The sequence below is a fragment of the Aotus nancymaae genome, unplaced genomic scaffold, assembly GCF_030222135.1.
Source record: "Aotus nancymaae isolate 86718 unplaced genomic scaffold, 86718_ANA_hifiasm-v0.15.2.pri h1tg000064l_1, whole genome shotgun sequence".
NCBI classification, from domain to species: domain Eukaryota; kingdom Metazoa; phylum Chordata; class Mammalia; order Primates; family Aotidae; genus Aotus; species Aotus nancymaae.
In genome coordinates, this window is record NW_026988479.1 from 19736791 (window position 1) to 19750664 (window position 13874).

The window sequence follows — 13874 nt, forward strand, 5'->3', positions numbered from 1 at the left end:
ACAATAGAGACCAGTTCTTTGTTATAAGGAAGAGTCTGGGAGGGTCTCAAGAAGGTTTCTGCTCTTGCTGCCACAATACTTCTCAGATCACTTCAGGAGAGGATGGTGGGGTTCCAGGAAATAAAACTTTGTGAAATGAGGAGGAGCTCCTTATGACTGTGGCTTCCAATATTTCTGACTCTCATGTTTAGTTTCCACTCAACTCCAATAAATTCATCAAAACTCCTAGTAAAGTACATGCTTTTAGCAGTTTACAGTATACGATGAGTTCTCCAGGTAAGCAAATCTAAAGCACTGTATCTTTCTGGATGTATCAGTCTCTCCAGATTTTAAGGTGATGGTTTGTCCCAAGACCTTAGTTTTCTGATGGGTTCAACAAAGCACGTTTTTTTTGGTTTGTAAGGATTTTTCTTGTTTTGAGGGTGGTAATGATAACTTGCAAGCTGTTTATATATCAGAGGTAAAACTCAAAGCTTCACAGTTATTCTTTATTTTCATGTGTCTTAAATTCTAGGATACTCAGAATCCTAGAGCTATGCACAAGGCATAAACAAAAAAGTACTCTCTACCTAACAGGTAAACTCTCCCTCTTTATAGCTAGGGAACCAAGAAAAGGGTGTCTATGTGGGACACAGCTTCTTTAACTATTCAAGATTGACCTGAGGGAAGACCCCTAATGAAGCTGCATCTCTGTAGTGGTAGCAATGGCATTGGCAGTAATGGTAGCAAAACCCCTATAGGCTCTTTTATCTTTCTGCTTTGCCCAGAGGCAGTTACAATAATGGGAACTGCACAATAGTACCCGGAGTATAAAAGCTCAGCCTTCTAGCTAGGGCAGGAAGAAAAGTGACTGCTGAAGAGAATGGTGCTAGATAAACGATCCTTTAAGTTTGTACATAAAGTTGATATGTTGTTCATCTATGTATCTGATCAACATAGCAAATGCTACGCTAAAACATATTTTAAAATAACTGAAAAAATGAATAGATATTCCATGTATATGAATTGAAAGACAGTATTGTTCACATGTCAGCACTACCTAAAGCAATGTGCAAATCCAATTCAACCCCTATCAAAATTTCAGTAGCTTTATTTGGCAAGAATGGAAAGTCGTTTCTCAAATTCAAATTCATTTGGAATTACAAGGGACTTCAAATAGCCAAAACACTCTTGAAACAAAAGAACAAAGTTGAAGGACTTACAATTCCTTATTTCAAAACTTACCACAAAGCTACAGTAAGCAAGACAGATACTGGCACAAAGATAGACATATTGATTCATAAAATAGATTTGAGGGTCCAGAAAAAATTCATGTATTTTGGTGAACTGATTTTTTTTTTTTTTTTTTTTGAGACGGAGTTTCACTCTTGATACCCAGGCTGGAGCGCAATGGCGCGATCTCGGCTCACCGCAATCTCCGCCTCCTGGGTTCAGGCAATTCTCCTGCCTCAGCCTCCTGAGTAGCTGGGATTACAGGCACGCGCCACCGTGCCCAGCTAATTTTTTTGTATTAGTAGAGACGGGGTTTCACCATATTGACCAGGATGGTCTCGATCTCTTGACCTCGTGATCCACCCGCCTCGGCCTCCCAAAGTGCTGGGATTACAGGCTTGAGCCACCGCGCCCGGCCTGGTGAACTGATTTTTTATAAAGGAGTCAACACCATGCAATGGAGAAAGGATAATTTCTTCAACAAAAGATGCTGAGATGAAAAGATATTCACATGCGAAAGAATAAAGTTAGACTGCTACCTTATACCATATACAAAATTAACTCAAAATGGTTGTTATCTCATATAACAGCTAAAGCCATGAAACTCTTAGAAGAAAACATAGAGGCAAATTTTCACAGCTTTGGATTTCACAATGGATTTTAAATTCATCAAAGCACAAGCAACAAGAGAAAACAATAGATAAATCTGACTACATCAAAATTTTAAAAATTATGTATCAAAGGATTATCAAGAAAGTGAAAAGACAGCTTTCTGAAAAGGAAAAGTATTTGCACATCGTATCTCTGATAAAGTTCTAGTATATAGAATGTAAAAATAACTCACAATTCAACAACAAAAAGATAAACAATTCATTTAAAAAATGAGCAAAGGAATTTAATAGACATTTCTCCAAAGAAGATATGCAAATGGTGAACAAGCACATGAAAAGATGTTCAACATCATTAGTCATCAGGGAGGTGTAAATTAAAATCACAGTGAGATATCACTTCGCATCCATTAGAAGGACTATTATCAAAGCACACAAAAGTAAGTGTTGGCAAAGGTACAGAGACATAGAAACACTTGTGTATTACTGGTAATAATGTAAAGTGTTTCCACCAATGTGTAAAACAGTTTGACTGTTCCTCAAAAAATTAAGCATAGAATTACCATATGGCTCAGGGATTCCATCCCTAGCTATATATCCAAAATAATTAAAAGCAATTACTGAAATAAGTACATGTGTGTGCATATTTTTTGTAACAATATTTACCGTACATAAAAGGTATAAAAACAGCCCAAATGTCTATCAGTGGATGAATGGATAAGCACATTGTGGTATATAAAAACAGAATTATTCAACCATAAAAAAATGAAGTACTGATACATGTTATAATGTAGATAAACTTGCAACACAGTATGCTAAATGAAAGAAGCTGAAAACAAAAGGTCACACACTGATTACATTTATGAGAAATATACAGAATAGATAAATTTATAGGGATAGAATGAAGACTGATGCTTGCCAAGTCCTAGAGGGAAAGAGGAATTGGAAGAAATTGCTTCGTGGGCAAGGATTTTTACTTTAGAGTGATAGAAATGTTTTGGAACTAGAGATATGTGATGCTTGCACAACATTGTGAATATACCAAATTGTACTCCATTTTACACTCTAAAATTGTTAATTTTAATTTTGATATTATTAAATTATTAAAAGAAAACAAAAAATAGATTATAGATGTAGATGCAATACTTAAAATTGTAAAATAATTAACAGAAGTCTTTGTGACTTTGGATTAAGCAAAGAGTTCTTAGTTATGACATAAAAATCATTGTCTATGATATAAACATTAACACATTGAATTTAATCAAAGTTAAATAGCTTTATCTGCAAAAGACACTGCTTAAAGGATAAAAAGACAAGTCACAGATTGTGAGAAAATATTTGCAAATCATATATTTAGCCAGAAACTTGTAACCACACTGTAGAAAGGCCTCTCAAAATTAAACAACATTTTTTTAAAAGGGATTCAAAAGTGTGAGCAGTCATTTCACAAAAGAAAATAGCATGGCAAATTAGCACATGAAACATGTTAAATGTTATTAAGCAAATATCACAATGAGTTACCACTAGATACCACTAGATATCTATTCAACTGTCAAAAATATACAACAATAATAATAGCTATAAACAGGGGACAATGTTTTGACTAGGAAGTAGAGTAACTGGAAATCTTACACAATGCTGGTGGAAATGCAAAATAGTATGGCCACATTGGAAAATAGTTTGGCATTTTCTTACATAAAGTTATACATATGCTTACCATAGAATCTAGCAATCTCACTTCTAGAAAAATGAAAATGCATGCTATACAAAAACATGCTTAGGGCATCATTACTCCTAATCTCTAAAAACTGAAAGCAATGTAACTTCTTTCAATTGGATACTACTTAGAAATAAGAAATAACCAACTAATACAAGCGACAATGTGGATAAGTCTTAAATGCATTTTGCTGAATGAAAAAAAAACCTCCAAAAAAACTAACAATCTCAAAAGGCTGTATATTGATTCCATGTATATGACATTCTGGATAAGGTAAAACTATTATATGGAGAAAAGACTAGCAATTGCCAGTTGTGAAGGGTGAAAGGAGGGTTTGTCAGGAAAGTGCCAGCCCAAGGGGATGTTTTGTGGAGATAGGATTGCTCTGAATCTTGCTCGTGCTGGTGGTTACATGAATCTCTGCATGTGCTACATCTCGTTAGAATGGTGGTACATCACCTGAAAGAGAAGTGTGTTGTGTGTAAATTTAAAATAATTAAAAAATAGAATAATTAAATGAGAAGATGCCTGTAAAATTGACTTGTAAACCATAGAAAAGTATGTATAACATTTTAGTAATACTGAATCGTCATGTGGATTGGAGATACACATTTTTTCTTCAAGGATTTTAGTGAGAAGTTTTTTGTTTTGAGATGAATACCGTCCAATCTCCTCTTTTTTTTCTAGTAACAGGGCCATGATTTTAGTGTAGGTATTGATCCCATCTCCAGTTTGCTTGTACGTTTCTGGGACACCATCACAGATTGGTTCTGAATGACTTAAGCCCACCTGCCCATGCCTTCCATTTGAGATTGATACATAGCTCTTTTTAGGCCAAAGATACTCAAAGATACATTTGTTCATGGTTTATGAATAAAAAAGCTTTCTTGTTTTTACTCTCCACATCATTGGAGTACTTTACTGTCTCTTTGTCTGGGTAGTGAATATGTGTATGTGAGATCCAAAACTTATACAAGCATCTTTTTTCCATAGAAAAGCCACTCAGATGAGAAAGTGAAAAAAATGGGAGAAATGCTGAATTATTTGCCGAGAAATGAGAAAGGAACCTATTCAATCTGATTCTTAATCTCTCACCCTAAGTCTGGATTATCCAATTAAATGGGTCAATGCATTTCCTTTATTATTAATACCAGTATGAGTTTATTTTCTGCTCGTTTCAAATAATAACATACCAATTGGTGCAGAGAAAATCTTCAGGTAGTTTTACTTTTTGTTTATAAACAGGGCCTACCAAACATTTAAGATCAAAAGAGGATATATAATATTGTCTAATCTATTAATAGAATTACTTAGCCTGGTAGGTACAATGTATAAGTTTAAAATGACATTTAAGAAAGACTACAAAATGACATAGTCAAAAACTAAGGCAAATTATTGGCCTAAGTACAATTTGTGATAATTTATTAAATTTTGTAAGATAAAATAACATCTATTGAATGACTGGCCAGAGTTACCAATTGTATCTATAGTTGACCCTTATATGGGATGTAACATTAGGAGTTTCATAGGTGAAGATTCCTGGTGTTTGATCTTCCTAAATCCAACCAAATTCTCCACTCATCTAAGAAGTGACAGGATATTTTGAGTGTGGGTGACAGGAAGGCTAACACTAACCATGCTTTTAATATGATGTATGCCTTTGAGAAATATTTCCCTTTGTATGTTCAAAGAACCACTTGCTAAACAGGATAAAATAATTTATTTATAACACACAATGTATGTGTAATTAGATATGAAATGATAATGTGAAATCAGTTGTTAGGATCAATAGTAATGCATATACATAATAACTTTTAGGAAGCAATAACAACACAATTATTTAGCCTTTAGTTTTCACCAAATGTTCTTATCCCATGAGGTAATGCGTTTATCTAAATGGATCCCCTATAATTCATGTGATGAAAACTTAGTCTCCAATGCAACTGTGTTAGGAGGGATCTAATGGGAGGTGCTTAGGTCATGAGGGCTCTGCTCTCATGAGTGGATTAATGCATCTATAAAAAGGGTGTGGAGGTGAGTTCACTGTCTTCTACCACATAAGAAAACAGTAGTTGTTGTTTCCTTTGGCCCTCTAGGCTTCCACTGCAGAGCCTGACCAGCAGACTCTGTCTGAGTGACGGATGACAGAAGTACACAGCCACAGATGTTTTCCTGTGTGATTGTGGTCAGGGGACCCCCTGGCTCACAGAGCTCAAAGAGGGAGTCTGGGAGAGGCTAATATTTATTTTAGAACAGATTTCATGACAAAGGTCTAACTCAAACACCATTAGTGGGTAATTAACATTGCTGCCCTCGCCCCCAGGGAGTAGAGGGCAGTTCTGCATGCAGATGATCAAAGGTTGGTTGTGGGGGGTGGGGAATAGGTAAACAAGCTGTTTAGATAAGCTCCTCTACATTCCCTTGTTATCTGCTCTTTGTTATTAGATCAAGGTAAGAGGATTAGGCTGCCTTCAGGCATAACTCTCTCCCAGGACTTTTGCAACACCTTCCGGCATTCCAAGAAGGTTGCATCTTTCTTATAATTTTTCCCACCACCCTGACCAATCTCCTACATTCCACCATATGAAGATGAGCAAGAAGGCCCTCACCAGATGCCAGCATCTGATCTTGAACTGCCCAGCTCCAGAACCATTAGAAATACATTTCTATTCCTCATAAATAAGGATCCAGTTTTGGGGGCTTATGCCTTTAATCCCAGCACTTTGAGAGGCTGAGGTAGGAGTACCACTTGAGGCCAGGAGTTTGAGACCAGTCTGATCAGCAAAGTGATGCCCCATGTCTACAAAAAAATAAAAATAAAAATAAATTAAAAATAAATTAAATAATAACTGTAGCCCTACCTACATGGAAGACTGAGTTGGGATGATTGCTTGAGCATAGGAGTTAAAGGCTGCAATGAACTATGCTCACACTTCTGCATTCCAGCTTGCATATATATATAGATAGATAAAATATATATATATTATATAGTCTCTACTATAGATTGTGTATACATTATATATATATTATATGTAGATACTATATACTGTAATATAATGCATATATATAGTAATATATAGTATATATATTTTATATATACACAGTCTGTAGTATAGACTGTATAATATATATATATCATATATATTATATGTAGATACTATATACTGTAATATAATACATATATACTGTAATATGTATGTATATAATATACAGATACTATAGACTAAATATAATATCTATATTATATATTATTATATATATTATCTATATTAGTATATATATTATCTATATTAATATATATCATCTATATTATAGATATTATATAGAGATAGATATATAGAGAGATATAATTTATATTATATATTATATAGAGAGAGATATTAGATATATGTATGTAAAGTACAGTCTATAGTATTTGCTATAGTAGCATAAGATGAACTAAAACAGACAGGTACTATGATAATAGTTGTTATATTTATATAAACATGGAAATAAACTTCAAGCAGTTGAATCATTTGGAATACTGGGCATCTGTTGCATTTTCCTTTCTAACACTCCTGAAAGCACACTTCTTTCCTTAGGATAGTAATAACATTCTGATTTTCCCTGGGGGAACAAAACCAACAGCATTCTGTGTGGTTTAGGGAAAGATGACTCCACCTGTCTTTAGTATTAGACCTGTAACCCAGGCCTAACCAGTCAGCATTGATACAACACAGACCACAGTGATTGGTGTAGGGCTGGGAACATGTCTAAATTCTAGGGGCACTTTCAAGCTGCTATAAACAAAAGAAATGTATTTTTTCAGCTGAGACTGCTAGCAGTAAAGATGATGTACACAGAAGAAAATGCAAGAAACAGACAGACCAGTTGCTGATGACATCCTTTCAGCCCTTGGATGTAGTCATACCTGAAACAATTTTATCCTCAACCTCTCCTTTAATTGTGTTCATATATTTCCTTAAGTTGTTTGAATTGGAACTCTGCCCCTTCCTTGCATACAAGATTGTCCTGACTAATAGATTCAGTCAAGGCAAGAAGTTAATCAGTGGGAATTGGGATTTGAAGTGAGGTACTGTTTTCAAGTGACTGTATATCAGAAACCGTACATGTCACAACTTTCTTACCAAAGCTTCTCTGCTGAAATTTCAACCAGCAGGTCCTGAGTTAGGAAATTATCTTGCCAACTTGCATGGGCCAAGAGGAGAGGTAAATGTTAAGAAATGTATTTAGTTCTCTATTTCCGTGGGTTGACTCTGGATTATAATTAATTGTGGCTTTGGGCTAATTTGTTGCCTAATACTCTTGTATAAAACTGTAAATGCCATATTAGATTTAACTAGGAGAAGCAGGGGGTTGTCTTCCTGTAAGCAGAGTTGTAGGAACAATGTAAATGAGTAGTCACATAAGTATGCCATGTTTATCTTCCTCATTGCTGCTTTCCCTGCAGGGTAACTCTCACTAATTTAGTAATTAGTGGTAGGAGGCTTGCAAATCTGCAAGCTAATTTACACATAAGCAAACTATGTTTAAAATGACATTAACTCACAGGGTTTCTGTGTGTGGCCTGACACACAGCTGTTTCATCCCCCTGGCTATATCCCCCGTGGTGCTTTGAGATGGGAAATAATATTAGGGACTCGTTTGGAAAAAGAAACACATAAAGGGGGAGGAGGTCAACACAGAAATTGTTCTCTTTGGTACACCTAAAATCCTAACGGGCTATACCACAGAAGGTATTATTCACAGTCAAGCACTAAATAGTAACGATGGTATTTCCTCTCAACGGTTGTTTTAGGCACTGCTGTAAATTCTCTATGTTATCACATTTATTCCTTTAAAAAGCTCAACATCATCTCTGTATTATGGATAAGGACACAACGGTTCAGAGTGCTTACTAACTTGTCTAAGCTCATACACTTACCGAAAGCAGGGTCAAGATTCTTATGTGGGCCTAACATTTTAATTACACAGTGTGCTGGCTACTATAATACTAGACTTAAGCAGAGAACACTTCATACAGGATGTCACCAACATTTACGGTATAGTCAACCCTATTATAATAAAGCCTATTATTATTATCTCAAATCCTATAGACATGCAAACATCTTAATATCGATTTTTCAAAAACTCACTTTTCTGTTTGTGTTCAAAGCAAAAGTCCTTTAAAGAGCCTCTGGCTCCATAGCTTCAAACCCTCTTTTCTCCTTCACCTATTCCAGTAGGACTTTTGTCCTGATAATAAAATGGCTCTTATTAAGGTTATCAGTGATCTTTAATCCTCTTCCTTCTCCTTCCTGTCAACTTCATTTGACATAGTAGATCCTTGCTTCTTAAAACTCTTTCAATACTTGGCTTCCGATATCACACCCTCCTGTTCTGGCTCCCTAAGAAAATCTACCTAATCAATGTCCTTTGCAGACTCTTTTCTTAAGCATTAAGCATTGGAGTGCCACCCTGGGCTTGATCCTCAGACCTCTTCTTTTCCACTTTCACACTCTGTTCCTTAATACCTGTCAGCTTAGTCCTCAACACATGTTTCAAATCCAATTATTTCACATACTTCCTGCCACTTTCGTTGCCCCAGCCACCAGCTCTCTTGCCTGGACTCTTGCTATAGCTCCTTCACTGGTCTTTCCTTTCTTCTTTATTCCCCTAAAATTCATTCCCCCCATATTAGCTAAAGTGAGCTTCCTAAAGCGCACATCAGATTGTAGGTTTTCTCATTAAGGTTCTCCAATGCCTTTCTATGGCACACAGAATTCAATCCAAACTCCCTTTCATGGTGAACAAGAGCTATTTTAGATTTGCACATCTTTCTCTCTCTCTCTCTCTCTCTCTCTCTCTCTCTCTCTCTCTCTCTCTGTCTCTCTTTATTTTACTTTAAGTTCTGGGGTACATGTGCAGATCTTGCAGGATTGTTACATAGGTATACACATGACATGGTGATTTACTGCCTCCATCCCCCGATCACCTACATTAAATATTTCTTCTAATGTTATCCCTCCCCAATCTCCCCACCCCCTGCTATCCCTCCCCTAGCCCCCCACCCACCAACAGACCCCTATGTTATTTTTCATGGCTTTCTTCTTTGCTTCCTGCATTCTTGCCATACTGACCTTGTTCGCTCTTCCTCAAATACTACATTTATATTTTCAAACTATGATCTTTAGCACAGCTAGTTTCTATGTTCAAGTTCTGTATCCTTAGGTTTTCAGATAGCAGAAAGTTTCTTATTATTCAGATTCATTTTTAAATGCCACTTCTTCAGGGACTGTCCCCAAACCCAAATAAAAGATCTTCCAGTTTTCACCTAAACTCTCAGTTTCTTACCTTGCTTGATTTTCTTTATGGTAATACCTCTATCCAAAATTGTATATGCATTTACTTGTTAATTGTCTGTTTTCTCCACTGCGACCCTACCATCTTCTCCTCTATGAGAGCAAGAACTTTGCTATTCACCACAATTTCTTCAGTGCATAGAATGATAATAAACATTTAAATAATTATTAAAATTAAGAAATGAATACTTTTTAATAAAAACAATTTATATGTGTTTCATAATCAGGCCTTCCTGAAATCTCGAATGCCCTGCTTATCTCCTCTATGGTAAATTTCTCTCCCCTCTGTACCATAACATTTTCATCAACCTTCCTAGACTATGCTTTCATTTCTTTCCACCATTAAGTGTACCTATTATATTGCAGGGATAAATGAATGATGGATGAAGCAAACATTTCATGCCGTAAATAAATATTCATTAACTTCTTAAGTTAACTCAGAAGAAGGGGTGGAAAAGGAAGGCAAAATAAAAGGAAATATACCCCGGGTTAAATTTGACCGTTTTATGAATTTCTGAATTTAATTTAAAGGTTTTCAGGACTACTAAATGCTTTTTATTAGGACATTTGTAACATTATGTGCTTACGTGATAAGTAGTGAAAGATAATTCTATTATTAACAAGGAGGGTGGCTATGGAAAGAAAGAAATCATAGGCAGGGAACCCAGGTTGTAAATTATTGTTGTAAATAGGGATTTAACCCCAGAGCTAAAACACTGCTGAATAGAACGAAAATGGAAAATGAAGATTAAGTCAAACCATCTTAGGGGTAAATTGTGCAGGACTTAGTGAATAATTGGATATGTGTGCTATGAATAGAAGATGTTGAGGGAAGCTCTGGGTTTCCAACCTAGAAATTTGATTGCTATTAATCTAGACAGAAGACACAGAAGATGTTATGGAGGGGACTCTTTTTGGTACAGAAATTCAGTCTGACTTAGTTTATATACACAAAGGAGAAATCATTTCAAGAACACTGAGTTTGGCAAGTAGAAAAATGGTTCTCCAAAAATGTCCCTGTCTTCATTCCAAGAACCTATGGACATGTTCCCTGGGAAAAGAGACTTTGCAGATGTGATTATGGGTAAGGACCTTGACATAAGGAGATTGTCTAGGTAGGCCCAGCCTAATCACATGAGTCTTTGAAAGCAAAGACTTTGGGTAACGTTGCGAGTTTTGAGGATGGGGAAAGTGGCCACTAGCCACAGAAAACATAGAGCCTCTAGGAAAAAAGCAGGGTCCAAGAGCCCACAAAAAGGAATACAGCCCTGCAGACACCTTGATTTTTTGCCCAGTTAGATCTTATCAGATTTCCAATGTGGAGAATTTCCTTAGGAAGCCCAAGTATAGGATAGTGACTGGACCTCAGGAGTAACTACAGCCTAGACTGAAAACAGGATTATTTTTCCACACATCTCTATGCATGTGTACTTCATCCTTTTTCCTCTGCAGAAGGAATTTCTTTACTTTGTCAATTGTTAAGTATGAACAATGGCTGCTGACAGTTCAGCAGCCTGTGTGTTTATCTATTAGATGAATTGCCTATTTATCTATTAGACCAATTGCCTAAGGAGAGACTGCCTCTCTTTCTTGACCTTATTTCTAAAACTTTTGTACAAGAACTATAATTGCCTTTGCTTTGACCAATTCAACTGTGGTCTAGAGGGGGGTTTGTTAGAGATAACAGGACAATACCCAAGGTAACCATGTAAATGGAGTAAAATTTGGGAGAGTCTGTCTCAAGAAGAGGAATGAGACCTAGACATAACAGCAATGAAGCAATGTGGAAGGACACACAGTTAATGATTGAAATGGCTTCTTTTTGCATACATGAAATCAGTCAGTCCATGAATACTTATTAAATGTCTACTTTGTGCCAAGCACTGAGATAGTCACTAGTATGTTGTTAAGCGTCACCAACATCAGTCTCTACACTAAGCTTATACTGATACTGGAAAAGACAGTGATTTAACCAGTGTTTACAAAAATAAGGACATAATTATAACTGTGTAAATGGCAGTGAAGAGTGCAAGTTTTAAAAGATATATCTAATTGGGGTGGGACGGTGACTCAGAGAAATTAAACCTACCTAATATAATTGATGCATTAGGGAAATATTTAAGTTGAGATCTAATAGGAAGGAGTTGATTGGACAAAAAATGGGGGTTATAGGTAATGTGGTGTTATAAAGATAGAAAGAAACATGCAGCTTTATAGGAACTAAATGACATTCAGTGTAGCTGATGTTAAAGCAATGAGGACTCAGTAGTGTCAGAGGTTACCAGGGAGATCAGAGCCAGGACATGTTCTTATCAGGTTGTAATGAGCCAGATTAAAATATGGGGCTTTATTAGAAGGCAACATTTTAAGTAGAGGCTACCTCACTCTTTACATCCAGATACTGAGTGTGATGGTTAATATTGAATGCCAACTTGATTGGATTGATACAAAGTATTTTTCCTTGGTGTGTCTGTGAGGGTGTTGCCAAAGCAGATCAACATTTGAGTGAGTGGACTGGGAGAGGCAGACCCACCCTCAATCTGGGTGGGCACCATCTAATCAGCACAGCTAGGATAAAAGCAGGCAGAGTAACATGGAAGGACTAGACTGGCTGAATACTCTGGGCTTCATCTTTCTTCTGTGCTGGATGCTTCCTGCCCTCAAACACTGGACTTCAAGTTCTTCATCTTTTGGACTCTAGGACTTACCCAGTGATTTTCCAGGGGCTCTCAGGCCTTTGGCCACAGACTGAAGTCTGCACTGTTGGCTTCCCTACTTTTGAGGTTTTGGGACTTGGACTGGCTAGTCCGAGTCAGACGGCCTATTGTGGGACTTGTGATCGTGTGAGTCAGTACTCCTTAATAAAGTCCCCTTCATCTATCCTATTAGTTCTGTCCCTCTTGAGAATCCTGACTAATACACTGAGCCTTATCTGTAAACTCCTGAATCAATATATTTTTGGGGGATGGACACTTAGGAATTTTCATTTTAGCATTATCCCCTCATAATTCTTATACATCTCAAATTGTAATAACTACTCTTAAAAGAGAAATGAGAATGATAATCTTTTGTTATATTGTTTTTAGAAAATTCAAGGTGAATTTCATGTATCTATTAAAACTGACATAAGTATAGTGAGGTATATTTTTCCGAAATGCAAAAGATCAAGAGTTAGTGAGTTATAAAATCATCAGACTTCATTGATGCTTCCATCAGTTTATCCTGTTTCAATTAACCTGTTGACCTTTAAGTCAATATCAAAATGAAGAATGCATGTAATGGAATATACTGTATATGGGTGTTTCCAACCTCAGTCCCCAGGAAATACCTGATACTTTGTTTTTATTTATTTTAAAATATAAAAATGACTTTTATACTAGGGAGAAGATAGGGTGTGTGGATTCACTTGTGCTTTGTTGCTCAATTGTACTTATCTTATTTTTACACAGTGTAAATTGATGTGACCTGAACAACTGTTGGTTTTGTCTTCGCCAGTTCCAGCTGCGTTGGCATTCAACTGTAATAAAGACATACACAGTATCTACTGATCACAAAGCACTTATTATCTTAGATGTTAAAATATCATATGGACTTTAGAATGTGTTAAATATCTCCTGCATTTTCATTTATCCATAAAGAGAGGAAATGGGCATTGTAAAAATCCTCTGAACAATTGCCTGGAATCACTGAACATTCTTTACTGAACTCTCTCCTATGTCTCTTGAGCTACATTGAAAGGTGACCCTGCAAGGCACTCCACTTCTTCATGTGCAAGGCAGTAGTTGCTAAAGTTTAAGCATAAAGAAGAGGAGCTAGGTTTTTTGGGTGCAAAAATCTGAGGGCAGGGCTAGAGAGCACAGAGAACTCCTTAGCAACCAGAAAAGCTAGAAGATGGTTAGTAATATATGAAGATTTCTGGAAACTCATCAGCACTTATATCTCAATCCCTGTTGAAAGTAAAGTCCTGATTCTTTCCTGAAAAAAATTTTAGTTCAG